We start from the raw sequence: 26,681 nt of genomic DNA on the forward strand, positions 1-26,681 counted from the left end.
GTAACACGAGTGATGGGGAGCGGCCGTAAATACAGATGAAGCTTCGCTCACCCGCTGCTCACCTCCTGCTGTGTGGCCCGGTTCCTAACAGATCACAGACCGGCAGCGGTCTGTGGCCCAGGGGCTGGGGATCCCTGTTCTACAAGATCAGTTAGTAGGAATCAGTCCTTCTGAACATCATAATCCTTGACGAATTTATCAAGTCACATTTCCAAATCTGCCAAGCTGAGGATTCTAGAGACCATGGTGGTCACCCAGAAATATTGGCTGAGTGCCTGCTATGTCCAAGCACCACCCCAAGTGCTGTAGGAAGGCTACAGGCATCGTGAAAAACAGTACTACTGCTTTTCAAGAGACCAACAAGACGAGATGGGTGACATGAGAAAAGATAACTGACCAGATAAGGCAGGCGTAACGGTTACCGACTGACTGCAGGGGTCAGAGGGAGAGTGGGGCACAGGAGAGCACCCCAAGAGGAAGAAGGGGGCAAATGAAGCACAGAGGCCAGGGGACACACAGCAGGCTTAGGGAATAAGATGAGACCTGTTGTTTTTTTTTTTTAATTAATTTTTATTTATTTTACTCATTTTTTTCTTTATTTTTGGCTGCATTGGGTCTTCGTTGCTGCGCGCGGGCTTTCTCTACTTGTGGCGAGCGGGGGCTACCCTTCATTGCGGTGCAAGGGCTTCTCATTGCAGTGTCTTGTTGCGGAGCACGGGCTCTAGGTGCATGGGCTTCAGTAGTTGTGGCACGTGGGCTCAGCAGTTGTGGCTCATGGGCTCTAGAGCGCAGGCTCAGTAGTTGTGGCGCATGGGCTTAGTTGCTCCGCGGCATGTGGGATCTTCCCGGACCAGGGCTCGAACCTGTGTCCCCTGCATTGGCAGGCAGATTCTTAAACACTGCGCCACCTGGGAAGCCCGAGACCTGGTTTTATGTAAGCTTTATAAGCCATGTACTCCCCACAGGACCTGGGGTAGTTTGCAGGTACAAGATAAAAATAAGATAACTTAAGATAAAGCAGGACGGAAGCCGTTTAAAGGGAACACAAGGAGACAGAAAGGGTCTGACTGCAGTGAGGGTTCCTGCAGAAAGACTGGAGTCAGGTGCGGAGGGCCTTCGGCGCCAGGCTTCGCCCGTATCCGGGAGGTGGTGAGGAGTCGCAGGGGTGTTTGGTGGGGGCGGGGGGGGGATAGGATTAGCAGGGCTTCTGGATGGAAAATGGACTCGTGGCAGAAGCCTAGAGGTAACCTGCTCACCTTGGAGGTGCATCTGGGAGAGAAGATCCTGGAGGAAACGTGGCATCAGTGGGAACTAAAGCAAGGTCACAGACAGGAGACGAAGGGGGCAACTAAAGACCTTGGCAACTAAAGGGGAATACAGGGTAGGAGAGGAGTCTGGGATATCGTGTAGGTCACGGTGACAGATCGAGGGGAAGGCTGGTCCCTTTTTTGGCGTGGCAGAGGGAGGCATGGCCCAGGCCGGCCGGTCGGTGGGCCCTGGGAACAAAGGGGCTCGCGGGGCACGGCGACTCTGCTGCCAGAAAGAGCTCAGACACACCAGGGACCGGGTGGCTGCAGGGCTTCCCCGGGAAACCCAGACAGCAGGGTGCAAGGGGCGCTCGCTGGCGAAGACTGCCCCCCTAACCCCCAGCCTGCCCGGTTCTCGGTGCGTGTATCTCGCAAGCCAGAGGTGACCTGAAACTAATCAGCGCTTAGGCTGGGCCTACGGGTTACTGACTTGTGACGCTGGCCTCAGCTGAAGCTGGGAACACTCTCACAGAACACAGAATCGTAGTCCTTAGGCTTGGGCACCTACGGCCCTGAGTGAGAACACACGGAAACCCTTATAGAAGCCCATGGATCGATCAGAACAACTCGGCCAGTTAGGGCACCTCACATTACACAGAAGATGTGAGTGGAGAACATCCAAACGTGTGTTCTCCTGCTGATGGCCAGAGGCAGCGGAAGTGCTCTGGCTCCTTCACCAGCATCAGATGCGCCCTGTTTACTCCTCCAAAGGGGCTGAGGGGACCCGGTGCTGCAAGTTCGTTCTAAGGCAGCTCTCAAAAGGCGGCGAAGGGCACAAACTGCACCGCTCACGCTGCACCCCATGGCCCTCAGCTGACGCCGTGTGGTCTTGGCCCTGCCACTCAAGCCCTTTGCATTCTTTTTTAGTTAAGCAGAAAATGAAGCTTTCAGCTCCATTTCCACTCTGTCTGCATGAATCCATTTCTTCTTTCTTTCTTGGCTCAAGCTATATGGTTCATATAAGATTCCCACCGAGTTCTTCAGTGACTCTTACTTTGCTAAATATTTTTCTAAGAAACGCTGAATCAAAATAAAAGGAGGAAGAAGGTATGAGAATACATTCTAAGGGGCAAATGGAAATATAAGAAAGGTAAACGAATAAGTCTGTGGATTTCCTGTTTCCCAGCTTTTACTCCCCTCCATATGTTAAGAGTCATGGGGGTAGTGCCCTATGGAAGTGAAGTCAGCAGCCCAGGAATCTGTTTTCCATTCTTACCCCTGCAGTAAAATTCCAGGAAGTCACCAGGAATTCCTTGGAGGAAAAGCTCTAACACCAGTTAGCTCAGAAGTAGAAACCACTCTGCAGTTTCTTTGTCTTCCCTGCATTTCGTCCAAAGTATGGTTGAAAATCACCACCGTCCATTTTCCCCTGGACTGGAGCAAAGTGAGCTGACGATGGGCCAGGGTTGGTAGCACCTGGGAATGTGGGCTGGGCAGCCCGGGCTGTGCCCATCTGGCCTCCACTCCACGAGGAGTCCAGGCAGGAAGGTGCCGCGCCCCATTGGTCCTGGGCCCCGCAAAGCGATTCACAGCCATGGGATCACCACTCAGCCACAACACAGAAAACGAAGGGGAACAAGATGAGCCTTTCTTTGGTTGCAGGCTAAAATTTGGGAAAAGTTATCAGAACAAAGCAAAAGAGCGTGGTTGCCGGGGAGGCCGCTTTCCTTCTTCTCACAGGAAATCTTTCCTGGTGCTTTAAGAGCAGAGCCACACCTGCTCAGACACCAAATGTCAGTGCAGAATGGGGGGATGAGGTGGGGAGCTGCACCTTGAGTTATCAGCCCAGTGACAAAGACACCAAGTCACTCTTGAGCTAAGGGAACGCAAGCCGGCCCCAGCACATGAGTTAGAGAAAGGGTTCAAGTTTGCGAAAAGAAGGGCCACAGCGAAGGAACCCCCGACTCAAAGCTTAACCATCGCTATATATATAGTCTACATGCTTCCCCTGAGCACAAGCCAAGCTGATGTGGGCCACAAACAAGACTGAAGACCTCATTCCAAAAGGAATGAGAACATCACTGGGTCACCTGACAAAACTGGAGTACGAACCGCGGGCTACGTGGGAGTTCTGAATCAGGGCTAAGTCCTCCTGGGTCGGGAACCGCACGGCGCCCTGTTCTCGGGACACAGAACACACGCGGGGAGGGCGGGGGAGCCAGTGCTGTCCACTCAAACTCCGCGCGATGCTGGAAATGCCCGTTAACTCCTTCTGTCCCACACCGTAGCCACTGACCACAGGTGGCTACTGAACACTTGAAAGTGTGGCTGGTATGACCGAGGACCTGACTTTTACATTTTATTTACTTTTAATTTAAATGGTCCTTTGCGGCTAATGGCTACCGTATTGGATGGTGCAGATATCAGGGGCCATGACATTTATAACTTACGCTCAAATCACTCAGAAAAAGTAGCATTTATGTATATCTAGATATGTACGTATACACACACGTGCGACAACAGAGTAGAAGTGAGAGGGAGGGAGCACGCGAGTGGATGCAAATGATAAAGCAAATGGTGCAAAATGATAACCGGTGAACCTGGGTGAAGGTACGGGGCTATTCTTTGTATTATTTTTATTTTCGCAAATTTTCAGTAAGTTTACAATTATTTCCAAATAAAATGTTTTTTCAGTATATGAGGGTGAACGTTTATTCATTAATCACTGAAATCTAACAGGGTCCAACTGGAACTTATGTTCAGGTAGGGGGCTGGAACCAGGAAGTTCAGGGCATCCCAAGATTCTGAACAGAGGTCGTGGATCCCAGACAACACTCGATGTGTCCTCACAGCATGGCTCGTCCACACCCACCACCTGGTGCTTCTCCCCAGCGGCAGGATCTGGGCTTCTCCTCTCTTTGGACCGGGTTCCTAGCCTATACGTCTAGGTCCACAGAAGACTTGACTGCAGCGGCAAGTTCAGAGCAGTGTTTTAAATAACAGCTTTAGTGACCTATAATTCACATACCATAAAGTCATCCTTTTAAAACATACAGTTCAGTGGTTTGGAGTATATTCGGAGTTGGGCGATCATCATCACTATCTAATTCCAAAACGGTTTCACCCCCTCAACAGAAATCCTACACCCATTAGCAGCCCCTCCTGTTCCCTCTCCCCCAGGCCCCGGTAACAGCCAATCTACTTTCTGTCTCCGTGGATTTACCTATCTTGGACAATTCATATAAATAATATCATACAATATGTGGCCTTTTGTGTCTGGTTTCTTTCTCTTAACCTAATTTTTAAAAGTTCATCCATGTTGCAGCATGTATCAGCATTTCATTCCTTTTTACTGCCAAATGTTCCATTGAATGGATACAGCGCATTCGTTTACCCATCCATCAGCTGGTGGACATTTGGGTTGTTTCTAGTTTCTGGCTATATTTATGAACAATGCCGCTGAGAACTCACGTGCAAGAGTCTGTGTGGAAAAACACCCACAATTCTCTTGGGTGTAGACCTAGGAGTGGAACTGCTGGGTCGTGTGCTAACTCCAGGTTTAACCTTTTGAGGAACTGCCACGCTGTTTTCCGAGAGTCATGGCAGACAGCGGTCCCGGTTAAAGCCCACGGAAGGCAATTCCACAGACACGGCTGCCCTCTGTCATCCTGTGAAACAGCACAGTCTCCATTCAAAGCAGGAGTCCGGGTTTGTTTGATTCGAGGTAAATAAATTAGAGAAGCTGTGACTCGCTCGGTGCCAGCAGCACGCTTAGCCTCGTACCGTCCAGAGGCCGAGCCAGCACCTGGCATGGGAGGCGAGGCTGGCACGTCTCGCGCTGGTGCCAGATGAAGAGGCTCTCTGTGCACAGAGCAGCTGCAGCAGGGCGCAAGCTGGCACTCTCTCCGCCGGTCCCCTCACCATGGCGAGGCTGTCTTGCTACCGGTCAAAGCCCAGGGAGAGTGATTTACTGTCGCCCGCAGACTGAGCTCCTAAAACCGCCCACTGAGAAACTGGCAGAGAGAAAGACGTGAAGAGAGCAAGGGCCACGAGGGATCCAGAGAGCAATCAGATGGGGCGGTGGGGGGGGGGGGGGCGATGTCAAAGAGACAGGGCCTTCGGGGCCTGTTAGTCCTGATACATTCCAGGAGGAGGGCTAAGACAGAAGCCCAGGAAAGCAGCCAGGACCCCACCGATGCAAATGGCGACTCAGTATCAGGCCTGTGGCCCCTCCAAGCTGGCGGTAAACAAATAAATGCCTGAGCTTCATGTTAGGGCACCGGACTAAATTCCCAGGCAGAAGTGCAAATTCCGAAGCCATACCAGCAAGTTTTGAGGTTGGGGTGACGGGCTGGAGAGGTGAGGATGATTTCTGTGGCTCCGTCACAGCCCCGGGGAGCCCCTGGGTCCCTTCTGCCATCCTGAACTCCGGGCCCTGCAGCGTCCCATTCTCTTGCAACGTGTCACTTGTCCTTTACCTTTCCCATCTTGGACAAACTCTGTTGCCAAATGTTTTAAATAAATGGTATTCCAAAGGCAAACGGCTACCTATTTTATTTTATTTTATTAATTGATTAATTAATTAATTCATTCATTTATTTTGGCTGTGTTGGGTCTTCGTTGCTGTGCGCGGGCTTTCTCTAGTTGTGGCGAGCGGGGGCTACTCTTCGTCGTGGTGCGCAGGCTTCTCATTGCAGTGGCTTCTCTTGTTGTGGAGCACGGGCTCTAGGTGCGTTGGCTTCAGTAGTTGTGGTGTGCGGGCTTCAGTAGTTGTGGCTCATGGGCTGTAGAGCGCAGGCTCAGTAGTTGTGGCGCACGGGCTTAGTTGCTCCGCGGCATGTGGGATCTTCCCGGACCAGGGCTCGAACCCGTGTCCCCTGCATTGGCCGGCAGATTCTTAACCACCGCGCCACCAGGGAAGTCCCTGCTATCTATTTTAAAAGATAACCTCAACCACATTTTTGTGTTGTGGGGATGGAAAAAGGGAAGGCAGGTGGCTTGAGATCCTGAGTGGCTCCTACCTTGGACAGAGCCTGCCCACCAGGCCCCATGCAATCTACACATTCTAGTCCATCCCTCCATCAGTTTCCCCTCAATTCCATGAATAGTTAGCAGTTCAATACAGCTCTGAATTTCCATAGGTAATTACTCCTATCCCATGTGCCTTCACTCTTTAAGTCAGCATTCAATAAATACCCATTACGATCACCATTATTAATTTCTTGGTGTCTATAATATGCCTAGCCTTTTAAAATCATAGATAAGTGGGTCCCACACCTGATCTACGGAGAAAAGTCTGAGGAAACCAATATGAACATAGACTCGGGCTTTACATTACTGTCTCACCTCATTCTCACACCAACCCTGTGAGGCCGTTATCATTACCCTCTCTTTACAGAAGAAGAAAGAGACTCAGACTCACAGGCTTAGCTGACGAAGGTCATGAGCTAGCAAAAGGACAGAACCAGGGTTCACATGCATGTCACTATACCCTAAAGCCTGTGTGGTTTTCATTAATAACATAAGTGACAACGTTTTAAACATCAGACACCCTCTTTCGAGCATGATATGGTTACTATTTGTAAAAAGAGCAATGGAGTAGTAGTTAGAAGGTTTGGTTTCAAGTCTGGCTTTGTGTTAACTTTGAGCAAGTCACTTAATATTTCTGAACCCAGGTTTCCTCATGTGTGAACGAGGCAACATTTCCCAAAGTGTGCTTTGTGACCTGGGAACTGTTAATATCTGCTATGAAAAAAAAGAACAAAATTTGAGACCAAAACAGTTTAAGAAAGGCTGGGTTAAATCAAATTAAGCTGTTGTCTTTACTGCAGGACTTCTCAGAGCTTTTAATGCACCAGTGCATACTGTGAATATCCAAGAGGGCCACACAATATGCTCCACAGCCCGAAGTTATTTATCAAAGGAAAACTTTTTCTTTTCTGCATAAAGCATTTAATGGTTTTTGGTCAAGATGGGAGATTGGAAAATACTGGATTGGATAATCTCCAAGGAATCTTCTAGCTCTAACAGCCAATAATTTTCTGATTTATCTTACCCTTCCAAGTAGATGACACACTTTCTGAGGGTAGAATGTGCTTTTCTGTGACATCAAGAAGATGGCAGCCAGGTAGAGGCAGGTCCAAATGTTCATCAAAGAAGCAAAAGGAGACAGAGATGGCTGCACAATAATGGACGTGCATTTCTGGAGGGACCTCCTACCCTTTAAAAATAAGTAACCATCATCCAAATGCAACTGGACTGGCTTTGGCCTCCAAAGCAAATTTGCTGGGCATTAAAGAGATTTGAAACTGTCCTGACTGACTTAAGAGGAGGAATCAATAATGTCTGTCCACAACCCTTCAAATCCACATTGAAGGAAAGGCTAAGTCGTCAGGGCAGATGTGTGGTTCGGCAGTTTCACAAATTGGTGGCGCTGGCTCTCTAGAGGACAGTCCAGGTCAGACTGCCAACACCTTCACTTCTCTGGAGGCTCCCTTCCCCTGGTGTGCAGGGAGAAGGGGCCCCAACTATAGAGGCCCCGAGAGGCTTCTGGGAGGGGCAGGAAACCCCGCTGGGCCTTGAGGGATGACCTGGATTTGAACTGGCAGAAAAGGGACGGTTATACATGCCAGGTTGGGGGGATGGAGAGAGAGGATGACGGCTGCAAAGGCAAAGGGGCAGCAAGTACAGGACATGTCTCGGGGATGCTGAGTACAGTTCTCAGAACAGAGAAGAATTCCCAGGTCCTCTTGGTAGCTTCAAGGGTTCCCCATAAAACTCCCTTCTCCTTAAAATAAACCCATGATTTCCCTTGGGACTTTTTTTTTTTTTTTAACTTTTTGGCTGCGCTGGGTCTTCGTTGCTGTGTGTGGGCTTTCTCTAGTTGTGGTGAGAGGGGGCTACTCTTCACTGCAGTGCACAGGCTTCTCATTGCAGTGGCTTCTCTTGTTGCGGAGCACGGGCTCTAGGCATGCAGCCTTCAGTAGTTGCGACGTGTGGGCTGAGTAGCTGTGGCTCGCGGGCTCTAGAGCGCAGGCTCAGTAGTTGTGGTGCACAGGCTTAGTTGCTCCGGGGCATGTGGGATCTTCCCAGACCAGGGATCAAACCCGTGTCCCCTGCATTGGCAGGCAGATTCTTAACCACTGGGCCACCAGGGACATTTTTATATATGACTTAAAATTGCCAGATCACTCTTGGAAAATACGTTACTCATCGTGGCAGTGGCACTGTGGAAGGAAGATGATGTTCTCAGGTATACCTCCATGTGGTCTTCAGCCCCGACATCCAGGTGCCCACAGCATGGGGGCAGGATGGAGGATACCCTGGTGCTGCAGCAGCTAAAAAAGCTGTACAATTACCCCCTAAGTTCTCCATCCAGAAAAAAACCAAGACTTAGAAATAGCCACTGCCCTATGGATTCTGCCAGAGCTCCCCTTCCAGACCCTCGCTACCCCTGCTGTTCTAGGTTCCAAATGTGGGCTCTAGGATGACAGCTTTGTGCTTAGAAGAGTGCGTGACAAGACATAAGGGTAGGCATTAAGACTCAGGACACTGGGCATTCAATATCTGGGCAGTTAGTTCTAGATGTCACCTAAAAGGTTACAGATTTCTGTGAGAAACCTGGTAAGAGCGATTAACATGGACTGCATGCCTATTTAAAAGCCAGGCACAGTATCTAAAATATATTGAGAAGTCTTACAACTCCACAGTGAAAAGACAAATAACCCAATTTTTTTAATGAGCAAAGAATTTGAGTAGACACTTTTCTAAAGGAGACACACAAATGGCCAATAAGCTCTTGAACAACGCTCATCATAATTAGTTGTTAGAGAAACGCAAATAGAAACCACAGTGAGATACCTAGAGAAGGGGAAACACATGTCCACACAAAAGCTTGTACACCAATGTTCACAGCATTACTCGTAATAGCCAGGAAATGGAAACAACCCCATGTCCACCAAGTGATCAATGGATAAACAAAATATGGTGCATCCACACAATGGACTACTGCTTGGCAATAAAAAGGAATGAAGTGTTGATACTTGCTACAACGTGAGCAAAATGTGAAAACATTATGCTAAGCAAAAGAAGCCAGACACAAAAGCCCACATGTTCTAGAATTCCATTCATATGAAATGTCCAGGACAGGCAGATCCATAGAGACAGAAAGCAGATGAGTAGTTGCCAAGGACTAGGGGGAGGGGAGAAGGGGGAGTGATTGCTAATGGGTCTGGGATTTCTTTTTGGGGGTGAGGAAAATGTTCTGGAATCAGAGAGTAGTGATCAATGCACAACTCGGTGAATATACTAAAAACTGAGTTGTATTTCAAAAGGATAAACCTTCTGGTATGTGAATTATATCTCAATAAAGCTGAAAAACAGGCACAAGGGTAAATGCTTGATACATATTAACACCCAGTGAAGCTGAAATGTGTGTTATCATTCGCTCTTCGCAGGTGAGGAAACTTGAGGACTGGCGAGGAACAGCTAATTGCCAAGAAGTGCCCAGCTAAGCCAGGTGACAGGGTGATGGGGTCTAAACTTGGGTCACTGGCGCCAGAGGCCACATTCTGGCCACCTCATCATGCTGCTTCTTACCAAGATGATAAGCTAACTGGCAACTGCAGAACGGTTCCTATGGAAAAAATAGCACTCCCTGGACAAAGAATCACTGGCCGACATAAAATGCTAGTGTTGGAAGTCACATTACGGGGCATCTCGCCAAGTCCCTTCATTTTACAGATGAATAAGTAGAGCTTCAAGGCAGTCAACTGACCTGCCCAACCAAGGCGGCAAGGCTGGTGGGAACGTTCACCCCTCTCCTTTTACAGAAGACGAGCTGGCGTATTGTTCGCTGCAATTAGCCAGGAATGAAAAGGTAGATGGAGTTCACCCAGTTGGGGCACGCAGGTCAACAGGTATTCAGCAACCTTCAAACATGCTGGCCTCACACCCGTATCCCAGCCAGAAGATCACTCAAGCCGGTTATAGCTCACACTATTCTACGGTTACCCTGAAATTTCTCTCCCAACCCCAGGAGTGCTCTGAAAAGTCCCACTAGGGTGCAACTGTTCCAAGGATCCCTCGGAGCTTTTGAACTACTTAGCAGGAACAGGGAGTTCTGGATTTAGCATTTAAGTGTGAGGATAAAGCACTGGAGACTTAAGAAACTTCCTCCCCCCTAGTCTGAAGTGACACTATGGGGAACCACTTGAGAAGGGAAGGGGAGGAAAGCTGAGGCCAAAGGAATTGGCGCTGCAACCATGGGGTCTTGAATGCTCTAAGTTGGGGGTCTTTTCAATGCCTGCTTAATGGCTCCATGGGGACGTCCTGTCTCAAACTTAAAATGTCCCAAATCGAGCTCACAGCCCTGTTCTCCATCCCACAAACCTGCTCTTCCTTCTGTTTTCCCTTTCTCCCATGACTATTCTATCATCACCATTCTCCCTGTGGCCCAAGCTAAACAGCCTGCCTGCCTTTCACACAGCCCTGGGGCCTTGCCTGGGGTCCCCTGGCTCTACGTCCCTATCCACTCGGAACTAGAGTCCACCTCCTCCCGCGTGTGCTCACCGCAAGCCCTGTCCTAGACTCAAGAAATGCTCACTGAATTGAGAGGCCAATCCCACCCACGACTAGCTGAGTCCTTCACAGCAAGTGGTGGCCAAGACAACTGAAACGCAGAAAAAGAGGAGATGGGTGACCTCACATGAATAGGTCACAGAGAGGTTATTAAATAAAAGACAGAGCCGGGAAGAGCAGAGCAGATGCCGCTCCTTGCGTGTGTTCCGCTGGAACGGAAAGGCACACCAAGACAGCGGGGCCACTGACCGAACCTGCAAATTATTAACTATTTCAGTGTGGTCCCCCTGAACTCTCCATTCGCTGATGGCTACTACAGTCAAATCATCACATTCAAATGGAAAAACCTGTGACCTATAACTTGTGCCGGCTGGACCAAAGCAGACACCCACCGTCCCCAGCCGAGCCTCGTGCACCACCGCCTGGAGCAAGCTCGGGCTCCCCGCCGCCCGTCCGAATCAAGGCCACCCTTCAAAGACCAGATCAAATCAAGCATCCCTGGTCGTTTGGGACCTCAGGGTTTTTTCTTTGTGTCTCGCTGACGGCGCTCATCACATCTTACCTTGCATCCCTTGATCTCTTTTGCTGCTTCGTTTAATCTCGTCTGCAATGAGTTGATGAGTTCTTGGCGAAGAGCAAGCGTGTGCTTCGGTGGGCACTGTCACCCTGTGTGAGCATGAGCCACGACTAGCTATCACTACTTACTGCTGCCCCCAAGCCCCCGAGCATGAGGCCGTGCACATGGTACAAGCTACCGAATGTGCTGTTGACAAACAGGTTTCCCTCAACCCCGTTTCTCTCCCTAACCTCTTCTCAAACGAAAACCCCTGCCCTCTAAGGCCCAGACATTCCGGCTGAAGGTCCACCAGCTCACTGCTCAATCGGGAGAGTCCGCCCCTTCCTTCCACGACAGCCCCTACACTGTTAAGAGTCCAGTCTGCTGGAGTGAAGGGGGCAGGGCGAGAGGCAGGCACCATCCTGACATAAAGCGTCTCCGCATGACGCCCCTCCTTTGACTCAGGGTTTAGAAAAATCACAAGACTTGATGAACCATTTGCTTCTCTGTGAAATCAAAATGATAGCTAAGCAGAGTTGGAAAAAGGAGCAATTTTTAAATTATATGGGGCCCTGAGCCAAAGCCAGTGGTGAGCAATGACAACAGTCATTTGTCCAGGGCTGGCCAACACAGTCGTGGGGACCCGTTCTTGTTCCATGTGAAACTGCATCTGAGAACGCCCGACTGTGGTTCCATTTTAGGTTCTGAAACCTCCCACGTGCACTCTCTCCAAACCAGCATCTTCTGGCCACACGCTCCACGCGGCGGCCGTCAATGCAGAGGGGTGGGGGTGGGGGCTGGGCTCCAGGAGCTCCTACTGGGCATCTGCACACAGCAAATCTAGCACAAAATACTCCAGGCGCAACCTTCTGCCGTCAGAGAAGGTGGTCTCACCTGGGCATCCTTGGCTTCCTAATCTGCGACTACGGGTCCCTCAGGACAGGTCGAGGGTCAGCACACACAACCTGAAGGCAACTTCTCGGCCCATCTGGACCCCTCCTCTCCTGTTCGTTCACCTGCCCCGCCTCTCTACTGAGTACTGAACCGTCTAAGATGATTTGGGCTCCAAAAAGAAGCCCTGTATTAAGCGTCTTTTCAGCAAAGCATCTAGAAACGTCTGCTTGTATTACTTCACTTTTATTCCCACCAGTGCTCCGTTAGCTGAGGACAAGGCCACGCTCGGGGGCACCAGCAAACCCAGGGTGACCCGTTAACCCAACCTTCCCCTGAACCTCAGTAAAGAGCCCACACCTCAGTCTTCTCCTCTGGGTCCTTTCCCACTGCTGCCCTTATGTTCTGGACCCGCACTGTCCAACTGTACACTAGCCACGAGTGGAAACTTAAATTAAAATTTTAAAAATTAAAAATTCCGTTCCTTAGCCACGCTAGCCACATTTCAAGTGCCAAACAGCTACACGTGCAGCACGTGGCTACCAGGCTGGACGGCGTGGATCCGGAATACCATCATCAGTACAGAAAGTTCTTTAGACAAAGCAGTTCTACAGAGTGAAATTTAAACTGAGAGGTGGACTTTTTTTTTTTTAAACCATCACCTTGTGGTCTTGAAGAAAATATATTTCCAACCCTAATGGACAAATTGCTTTCCTTAAAAAAAAAAAAACCCAGCAAGGCAAAAGGTCACCTCAGAGCAATGTCCCTCATACAACAAAGACTCACATTCTTCAGAAGGTGGTCTGCTTGTCTGTGCTTCTCTTCTTTCTACTTCCTGACCACATAGCCTTACATCCAGCTCCCACTCTCCAATGGAAACATTAACCAAAGCACATGAGTGATTCTCATTCCTCTTCTGGAGTTTATAAGTCACTATTTCTCCATGGGCCCTGTATTAGCTTGCTAAAGCTGCTGGGACACAGTGCCAGAAACTGGGTGGCTTAAAACAACAGAAATTTATCATCTAGACTACATGTTCAAGATCAAGGTATCAGCAGGGCTGGTTCCTTCTGAGTCTCTGAGAAAGAATCTGTCCCAGGTCCCCCTCCTAGCTTCTGGTGGTTTCTGGAAACCTTTGGTGTTCCCTGGATTGTAGATGCATCACCCCGATCTCTGCCTTTATGTTGACATGAAGTACCTGCATGCATGTCTGTGTCCAAATCTCCCCCTTTTTACAAGGATACCAGTCATACAGGATTAGGGTCCCCCCATTCCAGTATGAACTCATATTAATTACATCTGCTGTGACCCTATATCCAAATGAAGTTACATTCTGAGGTACCGGAGGCTAAGACTTCAACATATGAATTTGAAGGGGGACACAATTCAACCCATAATGGGCCCTCAAGCCTCCAAGGAAAAGCACTCCTCCTGGCACACTATCTGTTTTCCATTATTCTATTAATATGAGACAATCCGTAAGGAGCTACTGGCTACTGAGCTTTGTGGGGGCAGGTGGCGACCCAGGCAGAAGCTCATACTACATAACACTGTTTCCATTATCCATCAAGGCGATTCAAGCTCACGATACTAGATTTAATAAGGTCCAAAAGCAAAACCAAAACCTGGACTTTGCCAGAAGTGCTAGAGGAAAACTGTCACAACTGTCACGATCCTAAAATCAGTGCTGGGAAGTCCCTCCACGTTCATTCAATCGAGCCACCTCCCTGTACAGGTATGATCTCCAGGTAGTATGACAAACACAGATGGAAAAAAATCTCTCCTCACTCAGACTCCTTAACATAGTGCTGCTTTTCACAATCATCATACAAATCACTGTCCGAGCTTAACAAATGTGATCATAAAGGACAGAAAGTCATCCACCAGCACATGGACCCAGAAAGGCGCTTTGGTTCATAGCCCACACATCTGAGTTACAAGATACAAGAGGGTTAGCTACAAATCCGGACAGCCTGGAGCAGAGAAAAACAACAGGCTTTAGTGCTAGAAAACCTGGTTTGAATCCCAGCTTCAATACTTATGAGATGAAAGATCTTGGACAAGGTAATTACCTCCTTAAGCCTCAGTTTAGCCATCTGTAAAAGGGGGAGCACGAGACCCACTTCATATTACGTTGAGAAGGACCTGCTGATGGCCATCATTCTAATAATGACTTTTACTGAACACTGGCGATGTATTCATGATGCCTCCCAACCGGTCTGTGGGGTAAGATGCCGCCGTTATCCCCATTTTTGAATGAGCAAACTTAGACTTTGAGCCTAGAGCTAGGTCTCTCTGATGGCAAAGCCACGCCCCTAACCATTTCATGATAGGTCTGGTACACAGTGGGAGCTCTATAAATGCCCGTTCCTTCTGCATCCCACCCCTACTCTCTTCTGTGGTACTGAACACACTGTGTAACAATCCATGCTGTGCTGCCATCCACCACTCCTCACACCTGCACAAGGGTACAAGATCATCAAACGTCAGTTAGAATAAATGTCACCTCTGTCAGGACACAATTATTATCTCATTTGCCACTTCCCCAAACCCTCCCTCCTCTGTAACCTCCTACTCACTACAGAACATTCCTGGCACTTAGGGGTGGCGTCTCTGCATACTCCGCTCTCTTCTGCACAGCCTGCTTCTGTCTCCCTACTCATTCCCACCCTTCATTCACACACCTGAGACAACAGGATGAGACCGCATGGTATGGCTCTTGACGTCCCCACTCTTTTTAACTACTTAGCCTGAATACAGAGGACACTGGCCCTGGGTGAATGGTAGTTTCTTGGTTATAACCTCATGGCTTTAACTGCTAGGCTTCGTCCTTGGGAGTGGTTAAATAAAGACAGATATTAGCACAGTTTTCCACCCAATTATCCTATTTACAAAAATAGAACTCTCCTCCGTGAGTGTTTCAAATAGAATCCTTAATTTCTACAAAAGATGTCAACCTTACAAGGTCGATTCCTGAAGCCTCAATCAGTGAGCTAGAATACAACATGGGAGGCAATGGAATATAACCTCAAACTATCTCTTCATATATATATAGTATTTTATATATGTATACACACACACACACACACACACACACACACACACACACACACCCCAGTTAAAAGAAGCAATGGTTGTAAAGACTGTCTGATAGACACCCAGACCAGCATTTCCACTGGTTGTTTTGGGCACTGCATCACACCACACCAGAAGGCTAGAATTCCATTTGCCGAGTCGCATTCTGATGTTATGCCTCGCGCTTCTGAAAAGGACTGATGTGAGAAAGAGCCGTAAGAGCTCAGCTGTCCATTTGCTGTGGGGATGTGGAACACCCCGATCGTGATACCACTCAGTTCTTCCTAGATAAAAGTTCACATGCAAAATTGAGTTTAAAAGACAAAAAACTCTTTGCTTCTCCTGAGGACGTGGTATGTCTTCCTTCTCTGGCAGCAAGAATTACTGAAGTGACCACTTCTCTTTGATCCTATGAAGCTCAGAGACAACGTGATCCTCAGCTAAAGCAATGCAGGGGTCTCACGGTTGGCACATCTGTGATTCTTCTTTCCTCCTGGCTTTGAACTTCTGTATTGATTTGCATTTTTCCTGGTCCTGTTCTTAAATTCTTTTTTGTATTGTATGGGTTATTATAGTCTATGTGTTTATACTATAAAACCAATCAGAATTTCCAGATCAAGATGAGGTATAAATAATTAATTGGATAGAACTCAATTGAAATAATTACCATAGTACGTATAGCCAAATTTAGAGAATGCTTTAGTTAAAAAAAAAAAAAAGTGACACAATCAGAACAAAACATTAAAAAAAATTAACATGTTGAAGCAGACACTGTAAGCTGCCTTCCTTAACAGCCACTTCCACTTTTTCCTCGGGCAGAGCCCAGATCTGGTTCAGACGTCACCACCCCCATGCCCGCAACGGTCACCACCGCCAACCACCTCCCACCTTCCCCCTCGTGACTCAGAATCCAATCCTGATGAGTCCAGGCTGACCATTTCCTGTGCCTGCCAGTCAGGGATCCGGGCGGGGCACACACCTGGTTCTACTTGTAAGAAGGGAGAGGAGAACAGCTGGGGGCCGTGGGGAAGGCTCCTTGTTTGATGAGTGACTTATCGGTGTGGCCAGAATCACAGACGGATGGATGGATGGATGGGCGAATGGATGAACAAACATGGATTTCTCCTGGGCCAACCACACATACTAATTTTTACCATCACCAAGTGTTGGACGCTAAAGCACACCCGCTGGGAGATACCGGGATGAGTGAGAAATGAGAAGGGGCTCAAGGAGGCAGACGCCCTAAGGACAGCGACACTCCAGAGGACGCTGCTCCAAACGCAGCTCTCCTGATTCTCCCTGGAACCGCGGGAGCCCTGAAGGGTCACCTCTGATCAGCGCTTTCAGGATCTCTACACAAGCACCAAATTCCCCACCACTAACAGAGGAGCAGCTCTCGCTCTTCCACAAAAGGAAAACAGAGGAAAGGGATGGCGGAGGCCAGGGGAACTTAGTACCCCGCTGGAAAGCGCACTCTGTGCGTTCTCTGGACCAGGTACCACTGCCCCCACGTTTACATCAACTGCTCTCAGGTCACCAGTAACGCTGCCTTTTCTATCTTTTCCACACCAGACACCCATGGGCGGCACACACACGCTCGGAACATTCCAATATTTTAAATGTTCTCCAACCCACCCATGCGCCCGCCCCCTCCTGCACACAGATGCGTCTTCCTTTGGTTGGGCAGGGGCTGTGTCTCCTTCCTCGCCATCGCCCTGCGTCCTCTCCCCCCAGGTGTCAGTCACTTTCCACCCTGCGTCTTTGCTCCTCTCGCGGTCCCGAGGACGCCATACCGCTGCCCCAGAGACACCTGAGATGTAGCGCATCACACAGCTCTTCCCCACTCCCCAGACGGCCTTGCACACAGCAGAACAAAGTACCGTTCCTATATATTCCAGTAATCCAGTAATCCCCGCTGCCAGACCCTCCCTGCCCTTCCCCTGGTGTGGAGTCTGCACGTGATTTTCTCACTTCCACACTCACCTCTCTCCCTTCTGCACCAAACCACGTCCGCTGCCCTTCTGAACCGCCAAAAAGCCAGAAATCTTCCTGAAGGCACTCAAAGCTAACTCCTTGGGGTCAGGACCACTACACCCAATAGCCCCTCAGTGCTCACACCTTAAGGCTTTTGCTTTGGAGGAAATGATTCTCCAAAGTCATCTTCTGCAAAGCAAATCCTACTTCTCACTAACCTGTATTTCCTCACAGCAGAAAAAAACAAAACAAAACAAAACAGTAAACTCTGCCGAAACACGTGGGGTACTGGCCACACCTGCTCGGCTGAGATGTGAGGGGTTTTACTTTGCCAGGCTTGCCAGGCTGAAAATTACTTAACTTACAACATGAGTCCAATGCCACTGCTACAGGCTGAACGTCTGCACAGTTGATTTAATCACAAGGGGACCTAGGTGACAAACAAGGCAGAAGTGAGTACAGGTTTGTCCCCACGACCAGGAAGTCAACTCCAAGTCCATGTCCCACAAGAGGGTGTCTCCATCTACGTTACTGGGAGAGCACAGGTGGGCGTCTGCCCCGAGGTTCTTCTGTCCCTCTTTACGTGACCCAGAAGGTAAGGTGGTGTCTTCTGTTCCCAGCTGAACCACTTAACGCAGGGCTCTGCACCCAGTGGGCCTCAAATGGTGCTGAAAGGTTGACTTCTGAGGGTGAAGTGCTGGCAAATAACTGGTTGCCTTCATGGCACAGAGGGTAGCAAAGCAGTCACCGGCATGCCCTGATAGAAGCCTCTGGTTTAAGCCGAGTGGCAGGTAATAAAAACCAGGTTCCAAAGGAGCTCAGCTGAACAGGGGTTGGCTTGTTAGCTGAACTGGGAATCAGAGAGAACCCAGAGCAACCACAGGAGGCTTCTCCACATCATGCTGAGAGCAGCCCCGACTCTCTCTCGGATGGTGAACGGTGAGTGCAGGAGGAGAAAGGGGAGAGACTGGAGAAAGATGCCCAGTGTCATGAGTGATAGAGCAAATTCCGACTTGGGACCATGCAGAGAGAAGGGTATCTCTCAGCTCAGCAGAAGGTCTTCCCAGCGAGATACAAAAAGCCTTGTGCATCACAGTAGCCAGTCTGCTTTAAAAAAAATTTTTTTAGGTTGAGCACAATAGGGAAAATGCAAATGCAGGGCTTATCTGTGACTCTTAGCACTTCTGAAAAATGACCATTTTGAGGGTGGAAGGATGACGTGTTGGTGCATATGGGCATGTACGCACGGGCAGGCAGGAACACACACACACACACACACACACACACACACACACACACACACGGCCCACAGCGATCCACCCAATCTAGCACAGTACAGGCAGTTAAAAAGGTGAAACTGTTGCTTTAATTGTGCCAATCGTGGGATGGGGAAGGCGCCAGCCGAGAAGGCATTTAAAGCAGATTGCCCCATTTAGGGAGATATGATTCTTGGAAACGCAGACTGGCACTTTTCCTAGACTAAAGGTTGCACTGAATAACCAAGGAGCAGGAGGGCAGCAGCCCGAGCTGCTGGGCTTCAACCGGACTTCAGAGGCGGGCGCCACGCCGGAGCCAGAACCGCTCAGGGCCGTGCTCCCTGCTCCAGTTCAGGGTCGCGTCCTGGTTATCTCTGCGTCTACACCCTTAGAAAGTGGGGAAAAGCTGCAGGTCAGGCCTGAACTGAGGGCTGGAAAGAGGACACAGCACACCAGGCTCTGTCCTTTCATTTCAGAACCATTTTAAGAAAAATAGTTACTTAATCTAAGTCTCTCCTGATAGACGGAGCATGAACGGGAGGTGCTCGGTGCTGTCACCTGGCTTTGGGTCAAGGAAATGCCCAACTGAAGCTTCATGTGCGCTGGTGGAGAAGAGAACCGATGCATCAGGTTTGGTGGAGGTCATGAGAAGAGCTGGACCCACACACTTCAGACACATTCCCTCCTATCCGGAGTGTATACCTTCTCTCTATAGTCCTGTATATCAGGACTACACCTTCTCTCTCAGAAGGAATTTTAAAGGTCCCTTAGCCCAACCGTCCATCTTACACTGGATCCTATTCCCCAGCAGTCCCATCAAAAGGCGCTCATCTTGAACACCTCCAGCACGAAAGGAGTCTCTGATCCCCAGGACTGTCCATTTGTAGAGAGATTTCGGCATTAAAACGTTCTTCCTGACAGTTTGATTAACTCTGCTCCCTGTAGCTCCTCAAATCACTGGTTCCAGGTGGGTCCACAGCTACCTTTTTTGATCCATCTGCCCTTCAGATACTGCTTCTAACTCGTACAGTTCAATTCTTAATTAGTGCCGCCTTTCAGACGAATCTTTTCTTACAGCACATGCAGATGCTTTAGAACAATATTCTACCATCCCTGTTCCTCAGGTTCAGGTGCTTTAGGAAAATCTATCTAAATGAAGAAATGAGTGAATTAATCAATCTCTCTCTTTCTCCTACCCTCAACCCAAACATGTCTAATAATAATATGAGGGTAATAATCTTGTTAAAAGTCACATCTTTTGAACAAAATTGGAGCAATATAAAAATCCAGTATTGTCAGCCTCTAAATCCTTGGACAGTGATCAAAAAGTCTCCTGCAAACACACACACACACACACACAAGATCTCACCTATTTCTGTAATTAAAATATCTTTCTTCATACACTGACATTAAAGAGAAATAATTTCGTATTCAATCTTATTTTTCTGACATTGAATTATTTCCCTTTTCCTACAAATTATATGTATTTCAGCTATGCTATTTTTTCAAAATTTTTATTATACTTTATTTTTTTTAAAGGAATTCCTTTATTTTTATTTTATTTATTTATTTTATTTTTTATTTTTGGCTGTGTTGGGTCTTCGTTTCTGCGCGAGGGCTTTCTCTAGTTGCAGCAAGCGGGGGCCACTCTTCATCGCGGTGCGCGGGCCTCTCACTATCACGGCCTCTCTTGTTGTGGAGCACAGGCTCCAGACGCGCAGGCTCAGTAGTTATGGCTCACGGGCCTAGTTGCTCCGCGGCATGTGGGATCTTCCCAGACCAGGGCTCGAACCCGTGTGCCCTGCATTGGCAGGCAGATTCTCAACCGCTGCGCCACCAGGGAAGCCCCTATACTTTATTTTTTACAGCAGTTTTAGGTTCACAGCAAAACTGAGCAGAAGGCACGGAGACTTCCCACATACGCCCTGCCCCCACCCATGCATCAGCCACGCGCTCTTTAACGTTCTTTAAGGCTAGCTTGAGACCCTGATCTTAACTAATACCACTTTTTTCTATTGTTAAATGTGATCTGTGTCCACACAACCACCTTCTAAAAGAAATTCTGGAACACAGTCCCCCGGTAAACTTAGGACTTCTTAAATATACCTGAGCTGATCTATCTCACTCAAAACTCCCTGTTCCCAGGCTCAGAACACCTTTCCCTAATTTCTTATGTTTATCTTATGTATCTTACCAAGGAGTCTCCAACAACAATAGAATCCAGGGCTTAAAATCATCCTCCTGCAAAGATAACGAGTCTCCTAGACATATGTTCCAGCAACTCTCAGTCATTCATTCTAATGTAAGAGAAGGTAGCATTGGCCATCACAAACTATATATCACACAAAATTGTTTTTACAGGGCTGTTGGATATAACACATGACTTTCTCTCCTAGAGGAAAAAAAACCCCCACTCTCTAATTATATTCTGCCTAGGGTAAAATAATTAATTTATGTGTGCCAAACCACACAGTAATTTTAAAAAGTAGAGGTGGTCTAGAAATACAATAGATCCAATCATTCATTCAATAAGCATCTAGTTGCACCAAATATTTGCCAGGCATTATTCAGGCATTGGGGCTTTAGAACTGAAAGCCCACTCCCTGCCCTCATGAAGTCTCACTAGAGTGGGTGGCAGCAAAAGGAAACTAAATACATAAAGAAATCAGCAAAGCAAAGCCACAATGAGATACCACTTCACATCCACAAGGATGACTATGATAAAAAAAAGATGGACACAGGCTACAACATGGAAGAACTTGAAAACATTACGCTAAATGAAAGAAGCCAGTTGCAAAAGACCACGTGTTGTATGATTTCAACTATATGAAACTCCATATCAGAAAGTATTAATAGATTAGTGGTCTCCAAGGAATGAGGGGAAGATGGGACTGGGGGATAACTACTAATGGGCACAGAGTTTCTTTTTGGGGTGAGGAAAATGTTATAAAATTAGATAGGGGTGATGACTGCACAATGCTGTGTATGTCCTAAAAACCACTGAACTGTACCCTTTAAATGGTGAATTACAGCTCAATAAGGCGCTAAAAATATATATGAAAATCAAAAGTCTTCATACATGCAAACAACAACCAATTAGAAGGCAATGAAAAACTATAAGCATAAACTTAAGATATATATAAACTATATACAGTAAACTTTAAACATTACTAAAGTACACACACAAAAAAGAACACATGGAAAGAAAACATGATCTTAGATAAGACTCAACACCTTGTAAAGATGTTAATACCCCTGAGCAATTTATAAATTTAATGTGATCCCAATGGAAATACCAACAGATTTCTTCTGAAAACAAGACATGCTGATTCCAAACTTCATATGGAAAAACAAACAGGGGGAGTAGCCAGGAAAACTCTGAAAAGAAATAGCAATGAGGGAGAACTAGTCCTTTCAGATATTAAAAGACAATATAAACCCCAATAATTAACAACAGATCGACCAGTGGAAAAATACAGAATCTGGAAATAGACCCCTGGGCCTACACGAATTTAATATATGATAAAGTAGACATCATGATACTGTGGAAAAAATATAAACTTTTTAATAAATGGTGTTTGGACAACTGAATATTGGAAAAATATAAAGTTGGCACCAAAATCTCAGAACATACCCTAGTATAAACACCAAATAAACCAAGATGTAAGTGGAAAAATAAAATTACAAAAGTACCAGAGGGAACTTAAAACCTGAAATAGGAAATGTCTTTCTGACTCTGACTCAAAATATAGAAGCCATAAACAAAAAGGTTAAAAGTGATTACATAAAATTAAAAAGACTTTTGGAGGGCAAAAGACACCACCATCAGTGAATCAAAACATATATGACCAAGCAAGAAGAGCTACAATCCTGCAGCCTGTGGAACAAAAACCACATTCACAGAAAGACAAGATGAAAAGGCAGAGGGCTATGTACCAGATGAAGGAACAAGATAAAACCCTAGAAAAACAACTAAATGAAGTGGAGATAGGCAACCTTCCAGAAAAAGAATTCAGAATAATGATAGTGAAGATGACCCAGGACCTCGGAAAAAGAATGGAGGCAAAGACTGAGAAGATGCAAGAAATGTTTAACAAAGACCTAGAAGAACTAAAGAACAAACAAACAGAGATGAAGAATACAATAACTGAAATGAAAACTACACTAGAAGGAATCAATAGCAGAAAAACTGAGGCAGAAGAACGGATAAGTGACCTGGAAGACAGAATGATGGAATTCACTGCTGCAGAAAAGAATAAAGAAAAAAGAATGAAAAGAAATGAAGACAGCCTAAGAGACCTCTGGGACAACATTAAACACAACAACATTCTCATTATAGGGGTCTCAGAAGGAGAAGAGAGAGAGAAAGGACCCGAGAAGATATTTGAAGAAATTATAGTCGAAAACTTCCCTAACATGGGAAAGGAAACAGCCACCCAAGTCCAGGAAGCGCAGAGAGTCCCATACAGGATAAACCCAAGGAGAAACATGCCGAGACACATAGTAATCATATTGGCAAAAATTAAAGACAAAGAAAAATTACTGAAAACTGCAAGGGAAAAATGACAAATAACATACAAGGGAACTCCCATAAGGTTAACAGCTGATTTCTCAGCAGAAACTCTACAAGCCAGAAGGGAGTGGCATGATACACTTAAAGTGATGAAAAGGAAGAACCTACAACCAAGATTGCTCTACCCAGCAAGGATCTCATTCAGATTCGATGGAGAAATCAAAAGCTTTACAGGCAAGCAAAAGCTAAGAGAATTCAGCACCACCAAACCAGCTCTACAACAAATGCTAAAGGAACTTCTCTAAGTGGGAAACACAAGAGAAGAAAAAGACCTACAAAAACAAACCCAAAACAATTAAGAAAATGGTCATAGGAACATACATATCGATAATTATCTTAAACGTGAATGGATTAAATGCTCCAACCAAAAGACACAGGCTTGCTGAATGGATACAAAAACAAGACCCATCTATATGCCATCTACAAGAGACCCACTTCAGACCTAGGGACACATACAGACTGAAAGTGAGGGGATGGAAAAAGATATTCCATGCAAATGGAAATCAAAAGAAAGCTGGAGTAGCTATACTCATATCAGATAAAATAGACTTTAAAATAAAGAATGTTACAAGAGACAAGGAAGGACACTACATAATGATCAAGGGATTAATCCAAGAAGATATAACAATTATAAATATATATGCACCCAACAGAGGAGCACCTCAATACATAAGGCAACTGCTAACGGCTATAAAAGAGGAACTCGAGAGTAACACAATAATATTGGGGGACTTTAACACCTCACTTACACCAATGGACAGATCGTCCAAACAGAAAATTAATAAGGAAACACAGCTTTAAATGACACAATAGACCAGATAGATTTAATTGGTATTTATAGGACATTCCATCCCAAAACAGCAGATTACACTTTCTTCTCAAGTGCACATGGAACATTCTCCAGGATAGATCACATCTTGGGTCACAAATCAAGCCTCAGTAAATTTAAGAAAACTGAAATCATATCAAGCATCTTTTCTGAGCACAACGTTATGAGATTAGAAATGAATTACAGGGAAAAAAACTTTAAAAAAACACAAACACATGGAGGCTAAACAATATGTTACTAAATAACCAAGAGATCACTGAAGAAATCAAAGAGGAACTCAAAAAATATCTAGAGACAAATGACAATGAAAACACGACGATCCAAAACCTATGGGATGCAGCAAAAGCAGTTCTAAGAGGGAAGTTTATAGCTATACAAGCCTACCTCAAAAAACAAGAAAAATCTCAAATAAACAATCTAACCTTACACTTAAAGGAACCAGAGAAAGAAGAACAAACAAAACCCAGAGTTAGCAGAAAGAAAGAAATCATAAAGATCAGAGCAGAAATAAATGAAATAGAAACAAAGAAAACAATAGCAAAGATCAATAAAAACTAAAAGCTGGTCCTTTGAGAAGATAAACAAAATTGATAAACCATTAGCCAGACTCATCACGAAAAAGAGGGAGAGGACTCAAATCAATAAAATTAGAAATGAAAAAGGAGAAGTTACAACAGACACCGCAGAAATACAAAGCATCCTAAGAGACTACTACAAGCAACTCTATGCCAATAAAATGGACAATGTGGAAGAAATGGACAAATTCTTAGAAAGGTATAACCTTCCAAGACTGAACCAGGAAGAAATAGAAAATATGAACAGACCAATCACAAGTAATGAAATTGAAACTGTGATTAAAAATCTTCCAACAAACAAAAGTCCAGGACCAGATGGCTTCACAGGTGAATTCTATCAAACATTCAGAGAAGAGCTAACACCCATCCCTCTCAAACTCTTCCAAAAAACTGTGGAGGAAGGAACATTCCCAAACTCATTCTATGAGGCCACCGTCACCCTGATACCAAAACCAGACAAAGATACCACAAAAAAAGAAAATTACGGACCAATATCACTGATGAATATAGATGCAAAAATCCTCAACAAAATACTAGCAAACAGAATCCAACAACACATTAAAAGGATCATACACCATGATCAAGTGGGATTTATCCCAGGGATGCAAGGATTCTACAATATATGCAAATCAATCAATGTGACACCATATTAACAAATTGAAGAATCAAAACCATATGATCATCTCAATAAGTGCAGAAAATGCTTTCGACAAAATTCAACACCCATTTATGATAAAAACTCTCCAGAAGGTGGGCATAGAGGGAACCTACCTCAACATAATAAAGACCATATATGACAAACCCACAGCAAACATCATTCTCAATGGTGAAAAACTGAAAGCATTTCCTCTAAGATCAAGAACAAGACAAGGATGTCCACTCTCACCACTATTATTCAACATAGTTTTGGAAGTCCTAGCCACGGCAATCAGAGAAGAAAAAGAAATAAAAGGAATACAAATTGGAAAAGAAGAAGTAACACTGTCACTGTTTGCAGATGACATGATACTATACACAAAGAATCTTAAGGATGCCACCAGAAAACTACTAGAGCTAATCAATGAATCTGGTAATGTTGCAGGATACAAAATTAATGCACAGAAATCTCTTGCATTCCTATACACTAATGATGAAAAATCTGAAAGAGAAATTAAGGAAACACTCCCATTTACCACTGCAACAAAAAGGATAAAATACCTAGGAATAAACCTACCTCGGGAGACAAAAGACCTGTATGCAGAAAACTATAAGACACTGATGAAAGAAATTAAAGATGATACCAACAGATGGAGAGATATACCATGTTCTTGGATTGGAAGAATCAATATTGTGAAAATGACTCTACTACCCAAAGCAATCTACAGATTCAATGCAATCCCTATCAAATTACCAATGGCATTTTTTACGAAACTGGAACAAAAAATCTTAAAATTTGTATGGAGACACAAAAGACCCCGAATAGCCAAAGCAGTCTTGAGGGAAAAAAACGGAGCTGGAGGAATCAGACTCCCTGACTTCAGACTATACTACAAAGCTACAGTAATCAAGACAATATGGTACTGGCACAAAAACAGAAACATAGATCAATGGAACAAGATAGAAAGCCCAGAGATAAACCCACGCACATATGGTCAACTAATGTATGACAAAGGAGGCAAGGATATACAATGGAGAAAAGACAGTCTCTTCAATAAGTGGTGCTGGGAAAACTGGACAGCTACATGTAAAAGAATGAAATTAGAACATTCCCTAACACCATACACAAAAATAAACTCAAAATGGATTAGAGACCTAAATGTAAGACTGGACACTATAAAACTCTTAGAGGAAAACATAGGAAGAACACTCTTTGACATAAATCACAGCAAGATCTTTTTTGATCCACCTCCTAGAGACATGGAAATAAAAACAAAAATAAACAAATGGGGCCTAATGAAACTTCAAAGCTTTTGCACAGCAAAGGAAACCATAAACAAGATGAAAAGACAACCCTCAGAATGGAAGAAAATATCTGCAAACGAATCAACGGACAAAGGATTAATCTCCAAAACATATAAACAGCTCATGCAGCTCAATACTGAAAAAACAAACAACCCAATCCAAAAATGGGCAGAAGACCTAAATAG

At 45.9% G+C, this 26,681-nt stretch overlaps 1 protein-coding gene across 1 annotated transcript in view; it reads right to left on the reverse strand.

The window, feature by feature from the left end:
* Nucleotides 1–26,681, reverse strand: part of HIPK2 (homeodomain interacting protein kinase 2) — a 186,840-nt gene that overhangs the window by 139,335 nt on the left and 20,824 nt on the right. The gene's annotated exons all lie outside the window — the stretch shown is intronic.

Source organism: Balaenoptera borealis (genome assembly GCF_965194805.1).
Source record: "Balaenoptera borealis genome assembly, chromosome: 7".
Lineage (NCBI taxonomy): Eukaryota > Metazoa > Chordata > Mammalia > Artiodactyla > Balaenopteridae > Balaenoptera > Balaenoptera borealis.